At 36.9% G+C, this 26,112-nt stretch overlaps 1 protein-coding gene and 1 pseudogene across 5 annotated transcripts in view; one reads left to right on the top strand and one right to left on the bottom strand.

Annotated features, from left to right (window-relative positions):
• The window catches only part of BRINP3 (BMP/retinoic acid inducible neural specific 3), a 518,616-nt gene that overhangs the window by 157,075 nt on the left and 335,429 nt on the right, over positions 1 to 26,112 (bottom strand). The window lies entirely within an intron of this gene.
• On the top strand, positions 11,519 to 12,744 carry LOC119527673 (annotated as a pseudogene).

Genomic DNA, 26,112 nt, shown 5'->3' with positions numbered 1-26,112 from the left:
ACACCAGCAAAAAAAATTACAAGCCATACTAATGAATAACAAGATATGGCCCACTCAAAGAAACAGATTAAAAAGTCAGAGGAGACACAGAATTTTGAACAACTAATCAAAAATGTTCAAACAAAACTCCTAAATCAGTTCAAAGAGTTGAAGGAAAATATGGCTAAAGAGATAAAGAATATTAAGAAGACCTGAGTGAGCATTAAAAAGAATTTGAAAGCAAGCAAAGAAAAATAACAAAAGTTATGGGGAAGATGGCAGACTGGTGAGCTGTATGTTTTAGTTACTCCTCCAGGAAAGTAGGTAAAAAGCCAGGAACTGCGTGGACTGAACACCACAGAGCAATCTGTCTTTGGGCATACTTCATACAACACTCATGAAAACGTGGAACTGCTGAGATCAGCGAAATCTGTAAGTTTTTGCGGCCAGGGGACCCGCGCCCCTCCCTGCCAGGCTCAGTCCCGGGGGAGGAGGGGCTGTCAGCTCCGGGAAGGAGAAGGGAGAATTGCAGTGGCTGCTCTTATCGGAAACTCATTCTACTGATTCAAACTCCAACCATAGATAGACTGAGACCAGACTCCAGAGACTCTGAGAGCAGCCAGCCCAGCAGAGAGGAGACAGGCATAGAAAAAAAACAACACGAAAAACTCCAAAATAAAAGCAGAGGATCTTTGGAGTTCTAGTGAACACAGAAAGGGGAAGGGCGGAGATCAGGCCTTGAGGCACATATGCAAATCCCGAAGCAAAGCTGATCTCTCTGCCCTGTGCACCTTTCCTTAATGGCCCTGGTTGCTTTGTCTATTAGCATTTCAATAACCCATTAGATCTCTGAGGAGGGCCGTTTTTTTTTTTTTTTTTTTAAATCCTTTTTGCTTTTTCTAAAACAATTACTCTAAGAAGCTCAATACAGAAAGCTTCAAAGAATTGAAATTTGGGCACGTCAAATCAAGAGCAGAACTTAAGAGAGCTCTGAGACAAAAGGCAATAATCCAGTGGCTGAGAAAATTCACTAAACAACACAACTTCCCAAGAAAAGGGGGGGTGTCCGCTCACAGCCACCATCCTGGTGGACAGGAAACACTCCTGCCCATCGCCAGCCCCATAGCCCAGAGCTGCCCCAGACAACCCAGTGTGACGGAAGTGCTTCAAATAACAGGCACACACCACAAAACTGGGCGTGGACATTAGCCTTCCCTGCAACCTCAGCTGAATGTCCCAGAGCTGGGAAGGGGGAGCAGTGTGAATTAACAGAGCCCCATTCAGCCATCATTTGAGCAGACTGGGAGCCTCCCAACACAGCCCAGCAGCCCAGAACTGCCCTGGGGGGACGGCACTCACCTGTGACATAGCACAGTCATCCCTCAACAGAGGACCCGGGGTGCACAGCCTGGAAGAGGGGCCCACTTGCAAGTCTCAGGAGCCATACGCCAATACCAAAGACTTGTGGGTCAGTGGCAGAGACAAACTGTGGCAGGACTGAACTGAAGGATTAGACTATTGCAGCAGCTTTAAAACTCTAGGATCATCAGGGAGATTTGATTGTTAGGGCCACCCCCCCTCCCCGACTGCCCAGAAACACGCCCCACATACAGGGCAGGCAACACCAACTACACACGCAAGCTTGGTACACCAATTGGGCCCCACAAGACTCACTCCCCCACTCACCAAAAAGGCTAAGCAGGGGAGATCTGGCTTGTGGAGAACAGGTGGCTCATGGACGCCACCTGCTTGTTAGTTAGAGAAAGTGTACTCCACGAAGCTGTAGATCTGATAAATTAGAGATAAGGACTTCAACTGGTCTACAAACCCTAAAAGAACCCTATCAAGTTCAGCAAATGCCACGAGGCCAAAAACAACAGAAAATTATAAAGCATATGAAAAAACCAGACGATATGGATAACCCAAGCCCAAGCACCCAAATCAAAAGACCAGAAGAGACACAGCACCTAGAGCAGCTACTCAAAGAACTAAAGATGAACAATGAGACCATAGTACGGGATATGAAGGAAATCAAGAAGACCCTAGAAGAGCATAAAGAAGACATTGCAAGACTAAATAAAAAAATGGATGATCTTATGGAAATTAAAGAAACTGTTGACCAAATTAAAAAGATTCTGGACACTCATAGTACAAGACTAGAGGAAGTTGAACAACGAATCAGTGACCTGGAAGATGACAGAATGGAAAATGAGAGCATAAAAGAAAGAATGGGGAAAAAAATTGAAAAACTCGAAATGGACCTCAGGGATATGATAGATAATATGAAACGTCCGAATATAAGACTCATTGGTGTCCCAGAAGGGGAAGAAAAGGGTAAAGGTCTAGGAAGAGTATTCAAAGAAATTGTTGGGGAAAACTTCCCAAATCTTCTAAACAACATAAATACACAAATCATAAATGCTCAGCGAACTCCAAATAGAATAAATCCAAAAAAACCCACTCCGAGACATATACTGATCACACTGTCAAACATAGAAGAGAAGGAGCAAGTTCTGAAAGCAGCAAGAGAAAAGCAATTCACCACATACAAAGGAAACAGCATAAGACTAAGTAGTGACTACTCAGCAGCCACCATGGAGGCAAGAAGGCAGTGGCACGATATATTTAAAATTCTGAGTGAGAGGAATTTCCAGCCAAGAATACTTTATCCAGCAAAGCTCTCCTTCAAATTTGAGGGAGAGCTTAAATTTTTCACAGACAAAGAAATGCTGAGAGAATTTGCTAACAAGAGACCTGCCCTACTGGAGATACTAAAGGGAGCCCTACAGACAGAGAAACAAAGACAGGACAGAGAGACCTGGAGAAAGGTTCAGTACTAAAGAGATTCGGTATGGGTACAATAAAGGATATTAATAGAGAGAGGGAAAAATATGGCAAACATAATCCAAAGGATAAGATGGCCGATTCAAGAAATGCCTTCACGGTTTTAACGTTGAATGTAAATGGATTAAACTCCCCAGTTAAAAGATATAGATTCGCAGAATGGATCAAAAAAAATGAACCATCTATATGTTGCATACAAGAGACTCATCTTAGACACAGGGACACAAAGAAACTGAAAGTGAAAGGATGGAAAAAAATATTTCATGCAAGCTACAGCCAAAAGAAAGCAGGTGTAGCAATATTAATCTCAGATAAAATAGACTTCAAATGCAGGGATGTTTTGAGAGACAAAGAAGGCCACTACATACTAATAAAAGGGGCAATTCAGCAAGAAGAAATGACAATCGTAAAGGTCTATGCACCCAATCAAGGTGCCACAAAATACATGAGAGAAACATTGGCAAAACTAAAGGAAGCAATTGATGTTTCCACAATAATTGTGGGAGACTTCAACACATCACTCTCTCCTATAGATAGATCAACCAGACAGAAGACCAATAAGGAAATTGAAAACCTAAACAATCAGATAAATGAATTAGATTTAACAGACATCTACAGGACATTACATCCCAAATCACCAGGATACACATACTTTTCTAGTGCTCACGGAACTTTCTCCAGAATAGATCATATGCTGGGACATAAAACAAGCCTCAATAAATTTAAAAAGATTGAAATTATTCAAAGCACATTCTCTGACCACAATGGAATACAATTAGAAGTCAATAACCATCAGAGACTTAGAAAATTCACAAATACCTGGAGGTTAAACAACACACTCCTAAACAATCAGTGGGTTAAAGAAGAAATAGCAAGAGAAATTGCTAAATATATAGAGACGAATGAAAATGAGAACACAACATACCAAAACCTATGGGATGCAGCAAAAGCAGTGCTAAGGGGGAAATTTATAGCACTAAACGCATATATTAAAAAGGAAGAAAGAGCCAAAATCAAAGAACTAATGGATCAACTGAAGAAGCTAGAAAATGAACAGCAAACCAATCCTAAACCAAGTACAAGAAAAGAAATAACAAGGATTAAAGCAGAAATAAATGACATAGAGAACAAAAAAACAATAGAAAGGATAAATATCACCAAAAGTTGGTTCTTTGAGAAGATCAACAAGATTGACAAGCCCCTAGCTAGACTGACAAAATCAAAAAGAGAGAAGACCCATATAAACAAAATAATGAATGAAAAAGGTGACATAACTGCAGATCCTGAAGCAATTAAAAAAATTATAAGAGGATACTATGAACAACTGTATGGCAACAAACTGGATAATGTAGAAGAAATGGACAATTTCCTGGAAACATATGAACAACCTAGACTGACCAGAGAAGAAATAGAAGACCTCAACCAACCCATCACAAGCAAAGAGATCCAATCAGTCATCAAAAATCTTCCCACAAATAAATGCCCAGGGCCAGATGGCTTCACAGGGGAATTCTACCAAACTTTCCAGAAAGAACTGACACCAATCTTACTCAAACTCTTTCAAAACATTGAAAAAAATGGAACACTACCTAACTCATTTTATGAAGCTAACATCAATCTAATACCAAAACCAGGCAAAGATGCTACAAAAAAGGAAAACTACCGGCCAATCTCCCTAATGAATATAGATGCAAAAATCCTCAACAAAATACTTGCAAATAGAATCCAAAGACACATTAAAAAAATCATACACCATGACCAAGTGGGGTTCATTCCAGGCATGCAAGGATGGTTCAACATAAGAAAAACAATCAATGTATTACAACACATTAAAAACTCGAAAGGGAAAAATCAATTGATCATCTCAGTAGATGCTGAAAAAGCATTTGACAAAATCCAACATCCCTTTTTGATAAAAACACTTCAAAAGGTAGGAATTGAAGGAAACTTCCTCAACATGATAAAGAGCATATATGAAAAACCCACAGCCAGCATAGTACTCAATGGTGAGAGACTGAAAGCCTTCCCTCTAAGATCAGGAACAAGACAAGGATGCCCGCTGTCACCACTGTTATTCAACATTGTGCTGGAAGTGCTAGCCAGGGCAATCCGGCAAGACAAAGAAATAAAAGGCATCCAAATTGGAAAAGAAGAAGTAAAACTGTCATTGTTTGCAGATGATATGATCTTATATCTAGAAAACCCTGAGAAATCAACGATACAGCTACTAGAGCTAATAAACAAATTTAGCAAAGTAGCGGGATACAAGATTAATGCACATAAGTCAGTAATGTTTCTATATGCTAGAAATGAACAAACTGAAGAGACACTCAAGAAAAAGATACCATTTTCAATAGCAACTAAAAAAATCAAGTACCTAGGAATAAACTTAACCAAAGATGTAAAAGACCTATACAAAGAAAACTACATAACTCTACTAAAAGAAATAGAAGGGGACCTTAAAAGATGGAAAAATATTCCATGTTCATGGATAGGAAGGCTAAATGTCATTAAGATGTCAATTCTACCCAAACTCATCTACAGATTCAATGCAATCCCAATCAAAATTCCAACAACCTACTTTGCAGACTTGGAAAAGCTAGTTATCAAATTTATTTGGAAAGGGAAGATGCCTCGAATTGCTAAAGACACTCTAAAAAAGAAAAACGAAGTGGGAGGACTTACACTCCCTGACTTTGAAGCTTATTATAAAGCCACAGTTGCCAAAACAGCATGGTACTGGCACAAAGATAGACATATAGATCAATGGAATCGAATTGAGAATTCAGAGATAGACCCTCAGATCTATGGCCGACTGATCTTTGATAAGGCCCCCAAAGTCACCGAACTGAGCCATAATGGTCTTTTCAGCAAATGGGGCTGGGAGAGTTGGATATCCATATCCAAAAGAATGAAAGAGGACCCCTACCTCACACCCTACACAAAAATTAACTCAAAATGGACCAAAGATCTCAATATAAAAGAAAGTACCATAAAACTCCTAGAAGATAATGTAGGAAAACATCTTCAAGACCTTGTATTAGGAGGCCACTTCCTAGACTTTACACCCAAAGCACAAGCAACAAAAGAGAAAATAGATAAATGGGAACTCCTCAAGCTTAGAAGTTTCTGCACCTCAAAGGAATTTCTCAAAAAGGTAAAGAGGCAGCCAACTCAATGGGAAAAAAATTTTGGAAACCATGTATCTGACAAAAGACTGATATCTTGCATATACAAAGAAATCCTACAACTCAATGACAATAGTACAGACAGCCCAATTATAAAATGGGCAAAAGATATGAAAAGACAGTTCTCTGAAGAGGAAATACAAATGGCCAAGAAACACATGAAAAAATGTTCAGCTTCACTAGCTATTAGAGAGATGCAAATTAAGACCACAATGAGATACCATCTAACACCGGTTAGAATGGCTGCCATTAAACAAACAGGAAACTACAAATGCTGGAGGGGATGTGGAGAAATTGGAACTCTTATTCATTGTTGGTGGGACTGCATAATGGTTCAGCCACTCTGGAAGTCAGTCTGGCAGTTCCTTAGAAAACTAGATATAGAGCTACCATTCGATCCGGCGATTGCACTTCTCGGTATATACCCGGAAGATCGGAAAGCAGTGACACGAACAGATATTTTCACGCCAATGTTCATAGCAGCATTATTCACAATTGCCAAGAGATGGAAACAACCCAAATGTCCTTCAACAGATGAGTGGATAAATAAAATGTGGTATATACACACGATGGAATACTACGCGGCAGTAAGAAGGAACGATCTGGTGAAACATATGACAACATGGATGAACCTTGAAGACATAATGCTGAGCGAAATAAGCCAGGCACAAAAAGAGAAATATTATATGCTACCACTAATGTGAACTTTGAAAAATGTAAAACAAATGGTTTATAATGTAGAATGTAGGGGAACTAGCAGTAGAGAGCAATTAAGGAAGGGGGAACAATAATCCAAGAAGAACAGATAAGCTATTTAACGTTCTGGGGATGCCCAGAAATGACTATGGTCTGTTAATTTCTGATGGATGTAGTAGGAACAAGTTCACTGAAATGTTGCTATATTATGTAACTTTCTTGGGGTAAAGTAGGAACATGTTGGAAGTTAAGCAGTTATCTTAGGTTAGTTGTCTTTTTCTTACTCGCTTGTTATGGTCTCTTTGAAATGTTCTTTTATTGTATGTTTGTTTTCTTTTTAACTTTTTTTTTCATACAGTTGATTTAAAAAAGAAGGGAAAGTTAAAAAAAGAAAAAAAAAGAAAAAAGACAAACAAGGAAAAAAAAAAAAAAAGATGTAGTGCCCCCTTGAGGAGCCTGTGGAGAATGCAGGGGTATTCGCCTACCCCACCTCCATGGTTGCTAACATGACCACAGACATAGGGGACTGGTGGTTTGATGGGTTGAGCCCTCTACCATAAGTTTTACCCTTGGGAAGATGGTTTCTGCAAAGGAGAGGCTAGGCCTTCCTGTATTTGTGCCTAAGAGTCTCCTCCTGAATGCCTCTTTGTTGCTCAGATGTGGCCCTCTCTCTCTGGCTAAGCCAACTTGAAAGGTGAAATCACTGCCCTCCCCCCTACGTGGGATCAGACACCCAGGGAAGTGAATCTCCTTGGCAACGTGGAATATGACTCCCGGGGAGGAATGTAGACCCGGCATCGTGGGATGGAGAACATCTTCTTGACTAAAAGGGGGATGTGAAAGGAAATGAAATAAGCTTCAGTGGCAGAGAGATTCCAAAACGAGCCGAGAGATCACTCTGGTGGGCACTCTTACTCACACTTTAGACAACCTTTTTTAGGTTCTAAAGAATTGGGGTAGCTGGTGGTGGATACCTGAAACTATTAAACTACAACCCAGAACCCATGAATCTCGAAGACAGTTGTATAAAAATGTAGCTTATGAGGGGTGACAGTGGGATTGGGAATGCCATAAGGACCAAACTCCACTTTGTCTAGTTTATGGATGGATGTGTAGAAAAGTAGGGGAAGCAAACAGACAAAGGTACCCAGTGTTCTTTTTTACTTCAATTGCTCTTTTTCACTCTAATTATTATTCTTGTTATTTTTGTGTGTGTGCTAATGAAGGTGTCAGGGATTGATTTAGGTGATGAATGTACAACTATGTAATGGTACTGTAAACAATCGAAAGTACAATTTGTTTTGTATGACTGCGTGGTATGTGAATATATCTCAATAAAATGATGATAAAAAAAAAAAAAGTTATGGGAATGAAAGGCACAATTGAAGAGATTAAAAATGCACTAGAGACAAAGAACAGCAGATATGAACAGGCAAAAGAAAGGATCAGTGAACTAGAAGACAGGACATTCAAAATCGAACAGATAGAGAAAAGAAAGGAAAAACAAAAAAAACTGAGGAGGTTATCAGGGAATTGAATGACAGCATGAAGTACACATCACAATGCATACTGGTTCTCCCAGAAGTAGAAGAGAAGGGAAAAGGGGTAGAAAGAATATTTGAGGAAATAATGGCCCCAAATTTTCCAACCCTCATGAAAGATTTAAATATGCATGTCCAAGAAGCACAACACTCTCCAAACAGGATAATCCTAAAAAATCTACACCAATACACATACTAACCAGAATGTCAAATGCCAAAGATAAAGAGAGAATTCTGGAAGCAGTAAGAGAAAAGCAATTCATCATATACAAGGGATGCTCAATAAGACTAAGTCCCGATTTCTCATCAGAAACCATGGAGGTGAAACAGCAGTGGTATGATACACTTTAGGTACTGAAAAAGAAAAAAATGCCAGCCAAGAAATCTTTATCTGACAAAACTGTCCTTCAAAAATGAAGGTGAGTTTAAAATACCCACAAATAAACAGAAACTGAGAGAGTTCATCAACAAGATACCCTACAGGAAATACTACAAGGAGTTCTGTGGGTTGAAAGGAAAAGGCAGGAGAGAGAGCACAAGAGGAGAGTGTAGAAATGCCAATTATCAGTAAAGGTAATTAAAAGGGTAAAAAGAAAGACAAAAATAAGATATGACATATAAATGCCAAAGGATAAAATGATTGAAGTAAGTATTACCTTTATAGTAATAATATTGAATTATAATGGATTAAACTCCCCAATCAAAAGACACAAAACAGCTTGGATACAAAAAATATGATCCATCTATATGTGGTCTACAAGAGATTCACCGTACACCCAAGGACACAAGCAGATTGAAAGTGAAAGGCTGGACAAAGTTATTCCACACAAACAGTATCCAAAATGAGCTGAGGTAGCTATATTAATATTAGACAAAACAGACTTTAAATGTAAAGTTGTTTTCAGAGACAAATGACACTATATATTAATAAAAAAGCAATTCATCAAGAAGAAATAACAATCATGAATATTTATGCACCTAGCCAGAGTGCCCTAAATATATCAGGCAAACACTGACAAAACTGAAGGAAGAAATAGACATCTCTACAATAATAGTTGGAGACTTCAGTACATCACTGTCATCAATAGATAGAATAGCTAGACAGAGGATCCATAAGGACAGAGAATTTGAATAATATGAGAAATAAAGTAGACCTAATAACCATACACAGAACATTGAACCCCCAAACAGCAGGCTATACATTCTTCTTCAGTGCTCATGGATCATTCTCCAGTATAGACCACATGCTGGGTCACAAAAGAGGACTCAATAAATTTAAAAAGATGGAAATTTTACACAGCACTTTTACTGACCATAATGGAATGAAGCTGTGAATCAATAACAGGTGAAGAACTGGAAAATTCACAAATATGAGGTTAAACCAACACATTCTTAAACAATAATTGTATCACAGAAGGAAATGCAAGATTAAACAGTAATACCTTGAGATAAATGAAAATAAGAACGCAAGATATCAAAGCTTATGGGATGCAGTGAAAGAAGTGCTGAGAGGGAAATTTATAGCCATGAATGCATACATTAAAAAAGAAGAAAGACTTCAAAAAAAGGACCAACTTCACACATGGAGACCTAGAAAGAACAGCATACTAATCCCAAAGAAAGGAGAAGAAAAGAAATAAATTATGATAATTAAAAAAAAATGGTGAGAATAAAGAAAATCAAAAGTTGGTTCTTGAAAAATATAAATAAAATTGATAACTAAATAACTAGACTGACAAAGGAAAAAAAAAAAAGAGAAAAGATGCAAATAAATCAAATCAGAAGTGAGAAGGGGGACCTCAACACTGAACCCACAGGGGAAAAAAACGATCATAAGACGATACTATGTATGCCAACAAATTAGAAAACTTAGATGAAATGGACAAATTGCTCACTCTACACTGACTCCAGAAGAAATACAATACCTCAACAGACCAATCACAAGTAAAGAGATTGAATCAATTATCAAACACCTCCCAACAAAAAAGGCCCAGGACCAGATGGCTTCACAGGTGAATTCTGCCAGTTATTCCAAGAAGAATCAATACCTATCATGCCCAAACTCTTCCAAAATTTGAAGAGGAGGGAACACAACCTAACTCATTCAATGAAGCCAGAGAAAGATACTACAAGAAAAGAAAATTACAGACAAATTTCTCTAAAGAACATAGGTGCAAATATCCTCAACAAAACACTTTCAAATCAAATCCAACAGCACATCAGAAGAAGTATACACCATGATCAAGTGAATTTATCCCAATCATGCAAGGGTGGTTCAACACAAGAAAGTCAATTAATGCAATGCATCACATTAATCAACAAAGAGGAAAAACATATGATCATTTTGATTGACATGGAAAAGGTATTTGGGAAAATTCAGCACCCTTTCATGATAAAAACATTTCAAAAGATAAGAGTATAAGGAAGCTTCCTCAACATAATTAAAGGCACATATGAAAAACCCACAGCTAACATCATTCTCAGTGGTGAAAGACTGAAAGCTTTCCCTCTAAGATGTGGAACACGACAAAGACGCCCACTGTAACCACTGTTATTTAACATTTTGCTAGAAGTTGTGGTAAGAACAGTTAAGGAAGAAAAAAAAAATAAAAAGACATCCAAATTGGAAAGGAAAAAGTAAATCTTTCACTATTTGCAGATTACAGGATCCTATATACAGAAAATACTGAAAAAGCTATAACAGTGCTACTAGAGCTAATGAGTGAAGTTCAGTAAAGTGGAAGGTTAAGAGATCAACACTCAAAAATCAGTAGTGTTTCTTTACACTAGTAATGAGCAATGTGAGGAGGAAATCAGGAAAAAAATTCCATGTAGATTAGCAACTTAAAGAATAAAATATCTAGGAATAAATTTAACCAAGGATATAAAGGACCTGAATACAGAAACATACAAAACATTGCTTAAAGAAATCAAGGAAGACCTAAATAAATGGAAGGACATTCCATGTTCATGAATTGGAAGACAGAATTTCATTATGTTGTCAATTCTAGTCAAATTGATATACAGGTTCAAAAGAATCCCAATCAAAATTCCAACAGACTACTTTGAGGAAGTGGAAAAGCCAACACCAAATTTATTACGAAAGGTAAAGGACCTCAAATAGCCAAAAACCTCTTGCCAAAGAATGATGTTGGAGGACTCACACTTTCTTACCTCAAAGTTTATTACAGGATGGCAGGAGAAGCAGCACTTGGAACTCAGTGCAGAAAGGAATAAAAACAAACAAAACTCAGAAAAGGGTAATCAGACATGGATTGCGGCCAAATGTCACCAAAGTGTTCCTGGGTTTTTCCTACAGTAATTCTCTGCTTATTTGGATTTTTCTTAATGATGAAACTATCAGAACCATTTGTTGTGCCTTATCTACCAGGACCAGATAAAAATATGAACCTCAATGTGATCACAAAAGACATCCTTCCTCTTTGGACGTACTTTTACCTGGCACTGCTGGTCCCTGTGTTCATGGTCAACAATAACATCCACTGCAAGCCTGTTATCATCTTACAGGGCATAAACTTCATTGTGACCTGGGTGTTGCTTGAATTTGTTCAAGGATTAAAAGCCATGCAAGTGCTGGAGGTCACCTGTGGTTTGGTCTCCACTACTGAGGTGGCTTACTATGCCTACCTGGTAAAAGACTGAAAGCTTTCCCTATATTATGTGGAACAAGACAAGGATGCCCACTGTAACCACTGCTATTCAACATTTTGTATATACAGTGTGGTCAGCATGGAACATTATCAGACAGTGAGCAACTACTATAGGAGTGTACCACTGGTGGTCTACACAGTGGCCTCCGTTCTGGCCCAGGTGCTGGTATCCCTGGCTGACCTATCATACTTTTACCTCAATGTCATATCCTTGGCCTCTGTCTTGGTGGCCTTCCTTTTCTCCCTTTTTCTACCAATTCCCAAGAAGAGCACGTTCTTTCATGCAAAACCCAGCAAAGAAGCTCCTCAAAAGCCATCGGGAAAAGATGCTATCTTACATGAGCCCCATTAGGATCACCAACCAGTCTGCCAAGAATTGTTCAACATTTCAGGGCCTATGGATGACAGCCAGTTGAGCAGCCCAAGGCCAAAGTATATGGCTTTGAGGGATTTTACACAGTGGTTCCAAGATTTGAGGGAGAGCTACTCCTCAAAGCATCCATTTATTGGTCCCTCTGGTGTGTTTTATCCATGGCAGGTTTTAACCAGATTTTGAACTATGTTCAAATCCTGTGGGATTACAAGTCACCATCCCAAAGTTCTACAATAGGCTATCTGAAAGTGAACTGGGATCTTTGGGGAGAGTTCACATTGGGGATCTTCTCAGCAGCAGATTTGGGCTCTCTATTTCTTGTGTATTACACAACCAGTATTTCGATGTGCTATGCTGATCTTTTGCTATTCCAGTCAAGTTATTACAGGAATTTTCCTAATGAGAAGCATTTATATAATCTATTCAGCCAAATGCATAAAGAATATCATTAACCTACTGATCAGAATCCAAACGAATCAGTTGAACCAATGCCTGATATGAGCACAGTAACATGGTTTTAGCCCAGTCTCACCTAATGTGAAATCAGAGGACGGGTGACTGATTGAAAATATATGGTGCTATGCATATGTACTTAGGTTATTTTAATGCTTTGTTATAGATTAAGAAACTGTGAAAATGGGGAGCACATGCTTAATGTGTGCAAAAATTTTAACTAGGTTGAATTTAAATGCTCAGAAATGTATAGAGGTAATGGTAGCACAATATGTTGCGTGTAATTAACAGCACTGAATTATGAGAGTAACTGTGGTTGATAAGTGAGGTTTAGAATTGAATATGTCACTAGAAGGAAAGCTAGAGGATAAAACAAGGGACTGTAACACTGTGAACCCTATGGTGGATGATGACAGTGATTAAAAGTAAAAATATAAAAATATTTCATGAACAAAAATTATGTATGCCACTAATACAAGGGGTTAGTAATAGAGTGGTATACAGGAAAAAATGCACCTACTGCAAACTATGGACTGTAGTTAAAAGTGATATTTTAATATTCTTCCATCAATAGTAACAAATATAGCACACCAGTGCTAAGGATCAATTGTAGTGGGGGTTAAGGGGTATGGGACATTCTGGGGATTTATTTTTTTCTGCATTTTTTTAACTGTTTTTTTAATTCTGAAATATAATATGCAGAAAAGTTACAACTTTCAGATTATGGTTTAACAAGCAGTTACAGTGCAAATTTCAAAGTATGGTATGGGTTGTAGTTCCACAATTTTGGTTATTTCCTTCCAGCTGTTCTAACACACCAGGGCCTAAAAAAAAATCCAAATGTTTCAGCAGTCACAATCTTTTGCAAAAATCCTATCTTCTCTGTTACCTCTCCTCCCTCTCATTTGATCATTTTCTCAATCTTCAGAGATGTTTGGTCAGTGACCATTCTAACTGTTCCATGTTGAGGAGGGATGCTGACTTTATGGGGTGGAAATGTGCAGCTGGTTAGTGTTCTTGAAGAGACTGGTACCTCTGGGTTTCAGGGCTTATTTGGCATAGCAACAATCTGAAAGTTTTAAGTGCCTGGAAAATAAACTTACTGAGTGAAACTTTTATAGAGTCTTAGATATAGCCCTGGGCATTCTTTGGTGTTTTCAGGAATGCTGTTGGTTGGGGCTTGGAATACTGTGGAGGTCTGCAATGTCTGGCTGAAGCTTGCCTGAGAGTCACTTTCAGATTGGCCTCTCTACACTCTTTAAAGTCTCCTGGCCACTCCAACCTTATTTTGTTGCATTTATTTTCTCCATTTTGGACAGGACGGCCTTGTCAATCCCAAGATGCCAGGACCAGGCTCATCCCTGTGAGTCATGTCCCATGTTGCTAGGGGGACTTGCATCCCTGGCGGTCATGTCCCACAGAAGTGGGAGGGTGGTGAGTTTATTCTCAGAGTTGGGCTTGGAAAGAGAGGAGCCACATCTGAGCAGAAGTTCTCTGGAGGTGACTCTTGGGCAAAATTATAGGTAGGCTTAGCTTCCTCATTAGAGAAGTAAGTTACATAAGAGCAAGACTCATGATAGAGAGCTTGGCTTATTAAATTGGGTGTCCCTGGTTCTTGAGAGAGTATCAGAAGTTTCCCAGGTGAAAAAGTTTAAGAGTTCTATATTTTTTTTCCCAGTCCCTGAAGGGACTTTGCAAATGCTTATTATCTATACAACATACTCTGGAATGTATCAGGGTATTACATTAAGCTATACAAAATTACAAGATGTCATTCCCTATTCTAGGCTACAATTCAACAATAAAAGGACAAACAACTCAATTATAAATTGGGCAAAAGATATGAATAGACATTTCTCCAAGAGGAAATACAAATGTCTAAAAAGCACAAGAAAAGATATTCATCTTCATTAGATATTAGGGAAATGCAAATCAAAACCACAATGAGATATCATCTCACACCTATAAGAATGGCTGCCATTAAACAAACAGGAAACTACAAATTTTGGAGGGGATGTGGAGAAATTGGAACACTCATTCACTGCTGGTAGAAATGTATAATAATACAGCCACTGTGGAAGACACTTTGGTGGGTCCTCAGAAAACTAAATATCGAGTTGCCCTATGACCCTGTAATTCCACTACTTGGTATATATCCAGAAGATCTGAAAGTAGGGACACAAACAGACATTTGCACACTGATGTTCACAGAGGCAGTATTCACAATTGTCAAAAGATGGAAACAATCCAAATGTCCATCAACAGATGAATGGATAAACAAAATGTGATATATAAATATGATGGAATATTATGCAGCACTAAGAAAGAATGAGGTCCCAAAGCATGTGACAACATTGATGAACCTTGAGGACATACTGCTGAGTGAAGCAAGCCAGACACAAAAGAATAAATATTGTATGATTTCACAAATATGAATCCCTGGAAAAGGTAAACTTGGAGTCTTGAAATGTAGAATATAAGGGACCTAGAGATAGAGACTAGAGAACGAAGAGTGGTTACCTAATAGGTCTAGACTTGTTAACGAGATTGAATTTAAATCTTTGGGAATTGATAGAGGGAATGGTACTTTGTTAGTAGCAGTGTAAGTAATGGAACCATATTGAAGATGAATATGATTGAAAGATTGTTTAAAGTCATGTATCTCAAAGATTAGCACTAAAACTATAAATAAATTCTTGCATGCATTACTTCAAAGGTATGACACTTGTACAAAGAGTTAATAATAGAGTGGCAAAGGGTAAAAACTATCTATTGCATGCTATGGACCATATTTAACAGGAATACCTTATTAGTACCACACCAATACTAGGAGTAAATAAATGGTGGGGTGGAGGGATAAGAGTTATGGAGTGTTGTGGATTTTCTCTTTGGTGTGGATGTGTCTATCCATTATTTTTCTGTTTGGAGCAATGAAAATGATCTAAAATTGAGATTGATGGTTGTACAACTAAAGCAGATACTGTGAGACACTGTTTATTTTGGATAGAATGTATGCTATGTGACTATATCTCAACAAAATCTGCAGATTCAAAATGAATAAATAAACAAATGAACAGAATCATTTGAGTCCTAGAGAAAATGTGGAGAGAGCAGTATATCTATTCATTGTTGGTAGGGTGGGAGAATGGGAATGCCCCTCTGGAGGGTAATGTGGTGCTCCACAGGAGGCTAAATACAGGCCACCATATGATTAGGCAATCCCGTTACTAGGGTTATACTTGGAAGAACTGAAAGGAGGGACTTGGATAGACTTTTGCACACTGATATTTTTGGTGGCATTATTCATGATAGCTAATGATTGGAGGTGGCTGAGACGTACACTGACTGTGGAGCAGAAGGGTGAGCTGTGGTATATTCGTACAATGGAATATTGTATGGCTACAGAAAGGAATGAAGTCATGAGGCAAGCAGCAATATACATGAACCTTGAAGACAATATGTTGAGTAAAATAAGCCAGAAAAAAAAGACAAATATTGTATGATCTCATTTAGAAAATACTTATAAGAAAATTAGGGCCTAGATTTCAAGCTCCTATAGCAGTCACCTTTGTTCCTTGCTTTTAAGGATTATTTCTAAATGCTGAGATACTGTGCTCTATTTGTATAACTTGGTATTTCCCAGGAATTTTGGGGTGCCAGTGTGACATCTGAGACTCAGAATTGGAGTTCTGCAGCTCTGAAAGTCAACATTATTTTATTATTTTTCTTGTTGTTGAGTTAATGAAAATGTTCTGAAATTGTAGTGATGAATACACAACTATGTGATTGTACACTTTGGATGGACTATATGAGGTGTGAATGTATCTCAATAAAACTGCTAAAAAATAGAGTGACTGTGAAAAAAATTTTAAAAAAGTATATTACAAAGCTACAGTCATCAAAACAGTATGGTACTGGTGTAAAGATAGATAAACTGACCAATGAAATCAAACTGAGAGCTCAGAAATAGACCTTCATATGATGGCCAATTGCTATTTGACAAGGCAGCCAAGTCCACTTAACTGGGACAGAAATTGTCTCTTCAACAAATGGTACTAGAAGAATTGGATATTCACATATAAAGGAATGAAAGAGGACCCCTATCTCACACATTGTACCCAAATCAAGTCAAAATGGATCAAAGACCTTAATATAAGAGCCAGAACTATCAAATTCCTAGAAGAAAATGTAAGGAAGCATCTTCCAGATCTTATGGTAGGCAATGGTTTCTTAGACTTTATACCCAAAGTAGAAACAATGAAAAAAATAGATAAATGGGACAGTCTCAAAATTAAAAACTTCTGTATTTCAAAGGAGTTTGTCAAGAAAGTGAAAAAAGCAGCCTACACAACGGGAGAAAATATTTGGGAACCACATATCTGATAATGATTTAATAACCAGTATATATAAATAAATCCTACAACTCAACAATAAAAGGAGAAGCAGTCCAATTAAAAAATGGGCAAAAAATTTGAACATTTTTTACAAAACAGAAATACAAATGGCCAAAAAAAAATATATATATATATGAAAAGATGCTCAACATCACTAGCAATTAGGGAAATGTAAATCAAAACCACAATGAGATATAACTTCCCATATAGTAGAATGACCACTATTAAAAACAAAATAAAAATCAAAACCAGAAAGCTACATGTGTTGGAGAGGACATGGAGAAAGAGTAACATTTATTTGTTGCTGTTGGGAATGTAAAATGGTGCATCCACTACGGAAGACAGTTTGGAAGTTCCTCAGGAAGCTAAGAATAGAATTGCCATATGACCCTGCAATCCCACTACTAGATATATATTCAGATGAAATAAAAACAGGAATGTGAACAGTCATTGCACACTAATCACACTAATGTTCAAAGCAGCATTATCCACAGTTGCCAAAAGGTGGAAACAACCCAAGTATCCATCAACTGATAAATGGATAAACAAAATGCAATATATACATGTGATGTAATCAGCACTAAGGAATGAAGTCTTGATGCATGTGAAGACATGGATGAACCTAGTGGATGTTATTTGAGTGAAATAAGGCAGACAGAAAAGGACAAATATGGTATTATCTCATTAACATGAGCTAAGTACAATAAGCAAACTCATAAATTTAGAATCTAGAATATAGGTTACCAGGAGATTGAATAGGGATAGAGAATAGTGAGTTGATGCTTAATCTGTGCAGAATTTCTGTTTAGCTTGATTGTAAATGTTTGGAAATGGATAGAGGTGATGGTAGCATATTACTGTGTGTACAGTTAATGGCACTGAATTATGGATGTGATGGTGGATGAAAGGGGTAGTTTCTGGTCATGTATGTTACCAGAAAGAAAGCTGGAGGATAAAGCATTTAACTGTATAACACAGTGAACCCCGTCACCATGGTGACGAATAGTACAAATATAAGAATGTTCTTTCACAAACTATAACAAATGTACTTCACTAGCACAAGGCGTTAATAATAGGATGGTGTATGGGAAAAATATACCTAATGAAAACTATGAACTATAGTTAACAGTATAATATTTTATTATTCTTTAAATATAAATAAATCTATAGAGACAGAATTAGATTGGTGGTTATACAGGGCTGGCGAAAGAGGGATAAAAAGGTGACTGCTGAGGGATATGGAGTATTTTTTTGGAACAATGAAAATGTTTTAAAATTGATTGTGGTGATGAATGCACAACTCTGTGATTATGCTAAAAGACACTGATTGTACACCATGGACAGACAGTATAGTATTTTGAATATATCTCAATAAAACTGCCCAAAATGATTAAGGCTGATTCTACCCCATTACTGATAACATTCGGGGTTTTGAGAAATCACACAAAGACTGAAAAACAGAGTTTTTATTTTATTCAATGTCTTTAATTTGTCTGGGAAGGAGGATATTACAAGCAAAGGGATGTAGTCATTGGAACACAGAAATGATGTTCCCCCTGAGCTGGTCCGTTGGATGGTGTTGGAACACCATAAGAATAATTATATGTGCTTGAGGGGCTAGCACGGAGAATTATGGCATATGCAGCAAGACAGTGGTGCAATATAAAACTGAACCTTTTCAAAAATTGGTATTGGGCAAATTTGTCTTCTAAGTGTAGTAAACGTGTTCTTTACTTCTGTAGTTGATAATTCACATGGATTATGTTTTATACAGATTGTTAAAATCAGAAATGATACAAAATTATAGTAAGTGGAAGAAAAACAAAGTGATTTATTTTAAACTTTTCCTATACTCTAACTATTACATAGCAGTTTGACAGTTGGGGGATTTTCCAGAGAATAAAAGAAAAACATATAACCTTCCTAAATTAAAAAGAAGGCTCAAATTTTCTTTTATACCTAAGGTTAGGAAGTAATAATATAAAGAAATAGTATCTATTCAATTTATTTAGATTAAAGGAAAAAGTGTATGGATGATTTACTTGGAAATAGCTCTTTGATATTTTATATCAAATTTCCATACAATCCTATATGATCTAAAGATAAATTTCACTCCAAGATTATAGTAATACATGGAAGTTATGAAATTATTTCAACTAGGAGCAGATGAATAAAAACTATATGATACAAAAAAAAGAGAGGAAAAATAAAACAATGAATAAAAAGGGGGACAAAAGAAAAGTAAGGAAACAGAAAATATACCAGATTCCTGAAGGAAAACACTGCTATTAAAGAATCCACTGTTTTCAAATTAAGACTTTAAACATTTTAAATACTTCCAATCAAGATCCCAATAATGTTATATAGTTTTAAAGAAAATAGATTGAAATGAACATGCCTGGGTCATCATCCTAGCCTCACCACTTACTAGAGGAAAATCAACAAGACTAAACCAAAAATATTGATAAAGGAATAAATAGGCCACTTCAATGGCACAGAATAGAAAAAGGAAGGAAAAAGCAAAAAAAAAAAAAAAAAAAAAAAAAGGTTGCCAATGACCTGTGGTATTGAACACAATCCAATAGTCCCACCAAAAAAAAAAAAAAAAAAAGTATTGTATGAGAAAATGTTTATGTTAATTGAAAAAGGGAAACAGAAAATGAATTTGTACTTTGCAAAATTATACACAAATACTCACAAATACATCCATTATATAGAGGTGTGTGAAATTGCTACTGCCCTTGGTTTTTATTTAAATGAAAAAAAAATTGATTTATCATTTGAATGATTATTGTTTAGCAACAACAAAAAATGCATGATCATATATGTACTATATCACTCATGGCACATCTGCAAGTGCACATTTTAGAAAACTTTCCATTCTCTTGAAATATTCCTAGAAAATTTATTTGGGATTCAAGAGGAGGAAAAATTTAATTTCTTAAGTTGCAAAACAGACATTTAAATGTATTTACTCCCACAGAGGGTACCTAGGGCCTTCTTGCTGAGTGCCTTTTTCTCTTCTAAAGACACACACTACTTGTCATCTTTGGAACTATTTATTATTCTTAAGAGAAAAATATTAAAGGGCAGCACACTTGTTTGTTCCAATCTGCTATTTTTAATAACAGAAGTAACAAATGTCCATTTTGGAAATTAAAGCAAGGAAATAAAATACTAGCCCAGAGGGACAACAGATTTTTTTTTTCTTTCTTTGTGTGTTTGTCTTCCTTCTTTTACTACATATGAATATGGTTGAAATTAGGAGAAATTACTGATCATGGTCATCTTTACTTCTTACCACCATAATTTCATAATTTGTATTTTCACGGCTCTTTTCTTACTAAAATAGTTATTTTGTTTTTCTTGTTTCAGACTTAGCTTATATTGAAGTAGTTTTTGAGTAATGTTCTATGAACGCTGCTTGTTCAGTACATGAAACACTGAAATAGGGATAAATACAAAATAGCTCATTTATAAAAGAGATATACTCCCAGAGAGGGAGCCCAGGGCCTTCTTGCTGAGTTCTTTTTTCTTTGTCCTACTTAAGTAATGACAAAAGAAATGCCAGTGCTTAAGAGGAAACTTGGCCTATCCCATGATGTAGCAAGGAAATGTATCTAAAACGTTGGGAGTCAGTGTGGGAGTGGTAGTTACTGCCTACATTCTTCAATTTTTCTCAAATTGCCTCAGAAATCCTTATCACTTCTAATACTTCTTCTTCCAGGAATAATCTTCCTATTCCTTAATCAATTAAAACCCGTTTTCCTGTTTGTTTGTTAAGAAGATTAAACTAGAGAATATCAACCATAATTTGGCTCATATCACATTTCTGGTATCTTAACAAGGTTCTTCATTCAATATAGAGGACTGATAATTATTTTCAAATAGAAATGAAATGTCTACATTTTCCTCAATAAGTTACTGATTTTGTTATCTCTTTGTTTATCAAAAATATTGGTTAACATATTTGCAATACATATATCCAACCAATGAATCATATCCAGAATATATAAAGAAATCCTACAAGTAAATGCAATATTTAAAAAACATTTGCTGAAAGAGGATATCTAAACATCCAATAAGCATAATGAGATATTACTACCTGTTCATCAGAAAGCTTAAAAAAATATAAACCCAGAAAATGCCAAGTACTGGCAATAATGTGGAAGAGCTGGAACTCTCATATAATGTTGCAAATGTAAATTGGTACAATAATTTTAGAAAATTCTTTGAAAGAATCTACCTAAGTAGACACAGAAAGACCTTATGAGCCATCAATTTCACTGCTGAGTATGCAGCCAATGGAAATGTGAATAGGTGTGTACCAAAAGACATGTGCAAGAAAGTTCATAGCAGCACTATTCTTAACCTCAAACAGAAAAGTCTCTAAATGTCAACCAACAATATGATCTATAAGTAAATTGAGGAACTGATTACTCCACTGCATGATCAATTAAAGGCAACAATACCGAATAACATGAATGAATCTAACAAATTTAATGTTGAGTGAAATCAACCACATACCTCATGCTCCCATTAATACAAAGTTCAAAATCAGGCAAAAAGATTTTATGGTGTTTGGTGTTAGAAAGCAGGAAATTTGTTATCTTTTTGCAAAAGGGTATGATGGTAAGGGGGCATGAAGGGTCTTCTTGAGTATTGATAATATTCTACTTTTTGATGTAAGTGATGGTTACTCAAATGTTTTCAAAGATGAACCCTTATAATTGTGCACTTTTTTGTTATATAACAATAAAATATTTATCAACGAAAGTTGGTTAATACTTTTTCTTTCATGAACAGAGTAGATACCATGTCATCCATATTTCTATCTCTATTTATATTTACCTATCTCTCTATATCTAGTTAACTGGCTGGCTAGCTAGATTTTTTAAAATTTAATTTTATTGAGATTTTTCACATACCATGAAATTATCCAAGGATCCAAAGTGCACAATCAGTTGCCCACGGTACCATCATACACTTGTACATCCATAACCACAATTAATTTTTTTTCAATTTTTAGAACATGTTCATTACTCCAAAAAAAATAAAGACAAAAAAAAAAACAAAACACAAATCCTCCCATACCCCTAACCACCCCCCTCCATTATTGACTAATAGTATTTGTGTAGTACATTTGTTACTGTTGATTAAAGAATGTTAAAATACTATGAACTGTAGTACATAGTTTGCAATAGGTACATTTTTTCCCTATATGCCCCTCTATCATTAACTTCTAGTTACAGTGCCATGCATTTGTTCTAGTTCATGAAAGAGATTTATAATATTTGTACAGTTAATCACAGACATTGTCCACCACAAGATTCACTGTTTTATACATTCCCATCTTTTAACCTCCAACTTTCCTCCTGGTGACATATGTGACTTTAAACTTCCCTTTTCTACCACATTCACACACCATTCAGCACTGTTAGCTATTCTCATAATAACGTGCTGCTGTCACCTCTGTCCATTTCCAAACACTTAAGTTCAACCTAGTTGAACATTCTGCTCATAATAAGCAACCACTCCCCATTCTTTAGCCTCATTCTATATCCTGGTAACTTATATTTCATGTCTATGAGTTTACATATCATAATTAGTTCATATCTGTGAGACCGTGCACCATTTATCCTTATGTGTCTGACTTATTTCACTCAATACGGTGCCCTCAGGGTTTCTTCATCAACCCGTTTTTTTTCTTTTTTTTAAGATGGCTATTTCACCCACCATTCTTTCCATCCTAAGTAAACAAACAATGGTTCCCTGTATAGTCACATATTTATGTATTCACCACCATCACCACAATCAATATAAGGGCATCTCCACTTCCTCCGTAAAGAAGGAGGAAGAGTCAAAGAAGGTAGAGAGACATAAGCAAAAGAAAAAGAAAGAAAGAAAGAGAGAGACAGAGAGAGAGAGAGAGAGAGAGAGAGAGAGAGAGAGAGAGAGAGAGAGAGAGAGAGAGAGAGAGAGAGAGAGAGAGGAGAGAGGAGAGAGGAGAGGGAGAGAGAGAGAGAGAGAGAGAGAGAGAGAGGGAGAAAGAAAGAAAGAAAGAAAAGAAAGAAAAGAAGAAAGAAAGAAAGAAAGAAAAGAAAGAAGAGAAAGCCAAAAAACAATCAAAGGAAAGAAAGAATTAAACCAAAGCAGAATAAAAGAGTCAGACAACATCACCAATGCAAAGAATCCCATACCCCTCCCATATGTCCCCTTCTTACAGGCATTTAGCTTTGGTATATTGCCTTTGTTACATTAAAGGAAACATAATACAATGTTTCTGTTAACTATAGTCTCTAGTTTGGTTTGATGGTATTTTTTTCCCCAATAACACCCTATTTTTAACACCTTGCAAGGCTGACATTCATTTGTTCTCCCTCATGTAAATATTTGTGCATTTTATCACAATTGTTGAGCACTCTAGGTTTCACTGAGTTATACAGTCCCAGTCTTTACCTTTCCTCTTTCCTTCTGGTGTTCTACATCCTCCTAACCTTCCTCTTTCAACCATACTCACAGTCATCTTTGTTCAGTGTACTTACATAGCTGTGCTATCATCACCCAAAATTATGTTCCAAAACTCTCACTCCTGTCTTTTCCTATCTGTTTGTAGTGCTCCCTTTAGTATTTCCTGTAGTGCAGGTATCTTGTTCACAAACTCTCTCATTGTCTGTCAGGGAATATTTTAAACTCTCCCTCATATTTGAAGGACAGTTTTGCTGGATATAGGATACTTGGTTGGTGTTTTTTCTCTTTCAGTATTTTAAATATATCACAACACTTCCTTCTTGCCTCCATGGTGTCTACTGAGAAATCTGCATATAGTCTTATCAAGCTTCCTTTGGATGTGATGGATCACTTTTCTCTTTCTGCTCTCAGGATTCTCTCTTCATCTTTTTCATTTGATAATCTGATTATTAAGTGTCTTGCTGTAGGGCTATCATATCTATTCTGTTTGGGGTATGCTGTGTTCTTGGATCTGTAACTTTATGTCTTTCATAAGAGATGGGAAATTTTCATTGATTATTTCCTCTATTATTGTTTCTGCCTCTTTTCCCTTCTCTTCTTCTTCTGGGACACTCATGACACATACATTCGTGCACTTCACATTGTCATTCAATTCCCTGAGATGTTGCTCATATTTTTCCATTCTTTTCCCCATCTGTTCTTTTGTGTGTAGGATTTCAGGTGTCTTGTTCTCCAGTTCCTGAGTGTTTTTTCTGCCTCTTGAGGTCTCCTGTTGTATGTCTCCATTGTGTTTTCATCTTTTGTTTGTGCCTTTCATTTCCGTAGATTCTGCCAGTTGTTTTTTCAAATTTTCAATTGCCAACTCATGTTTGCCCAGTATTTTCCTTATAGTCTTCATCTCTTTTGCCATGTCTTCCCTGAACTCATTGATTTGGTTTTTGATTTGATTTAGCATATTTCTTTGAAAAATTTTAATAGATTGTTTCATTAAAGTGAAACAATATCTCAACTGTATCTTGACTGAGGTGTAAGTTTTTTCCTTTGACTGGGCCATATCTTCATTTTTCCTAGTGTAAATTGTAGTTTTCTATTGTCTGGGCATCTGGTTTCCTTGGTTACTCCAATCAGATTTTCTGAGATCAGAACAGGTTCAGATCTCAGAGTGGGGTTATATTTAGTTTCAAGTCTCCCTGTGGGTGAGTCTTAGAGATTGACAGACTTTCCTGTGAGGCCTTTAGCCACTGTGTTTTTCCTAATCTTCCCAGCAGGTGGTGCCTGTCAGCCTGTTACTCCCAACTGGTGTAAGGAGGTGTGGCCCCTTTAGTTTCTTATTTGGCTGTTTTCCCCCAGGCTCTGGGGTCTGTTCTGAAGGGAAGACCAGTAGTAGAGCTGGGCCCCACCTCCTTCCTCTTAGGGAAGATACAGCCCCCCCCCAGGGAGTTTCATCTGCATTTGAATAGCTCCTTTGTCTCTCTACTCTGTTATCTCCACCCCTGTCTGGGTCTGAGCACTGCAAACCGAAAATGGCTGAGGCTCTCTCCACCAAGCCCCTCAGGTTGAGGAAGAGGAAAAAGGGACAGAAAGCCCCCTTTCAGAGACAGTCCATGGCCCCCCAGTTTCAGCCATCAGCCACCTGTCTTCTGAGCTCCCCCTCACAGGACAGAGGAGTTTTCTGGTTCTTTAAGGTTAGTCATCACTAAAAGCCTCTGTCTGCTTTTTAGGGATTTGTAGATTGTATTCAGCAGTCCACATTTGTTAATTAAAACCCCAGTTGGAGCTAGGTTGACCTATATTTGCTTGTTCGGGAAATGCTGCTTTCTACCACAGTGAGGTTTTGCAGCTCAGCCTGCCATGGGGGGAAGGGCTCCTGGCACAGTTCTGCAGTTTTCACTCACAGATTTTATGCTGCAATCTCAGGCATTCCTGCCAATCCGGGTTGGTGTATGATATGTGTACAGTTACGGTTGTCCCCTAGCAGTTATTCCAAATTATTTACTAGCTGTTCCTGGTTGTTTGTTAGTTGCTCCAGGGAACTAACTAAATTCCACTCCTCTCTATGCTGCCATCTTGCCCCCTCCTTGAGATTTTTTTTTTTTTTTTAATTGTGGAGAAGACAGAAGCATTTTTAAATGCTGGTGAGAAGAGGGGCTAGCTAATTTTGACAATGTTAGCTTGGATCTCTAAACTTAAATCCTTTTTAAGTGATTATTATTCTAATGTGATTCTTAGAAAATGAAATGTTAAAATCTGATACTATTACAGATTATGAAAAACAAATAATTTATTTTTAGATCATTAAAATAAGATTCCATTTAAAAATCCAATCCATATTTAATCATCTTACAATACCTCATATTAATTTTGTTTCCTTTCAGGGTCACAATTATGACTATTCTATAATTGCTGATATATACATGATAAACTAGTTTTTCACCAGAAACTAATTTATAGATTATTCTTCCTTATGTCATTTTTACTTTGTAATAAAATTGTAGGTACCCT

The sequence above is a fragment of the Choloepus didactylus genome, chromosome 2 (genome assembly GCF_015220235.1).
Source record: "Choloepus didactylus isolate mChoDid1 chromosome 2, mChoDid1.pri, whole genome shotgun sequence".
NCBI classification, from domain to species: Eukaryota; Metazoa; Chordata; class Mammalia; order Pilosa; family Megalonychidae; genus Choloepus; species Choloepus didactylus.
Note: the sequence above shows the minus strand (reverse complement) of the source record. Positions and strands in the feature narration are given on the sequence as shown.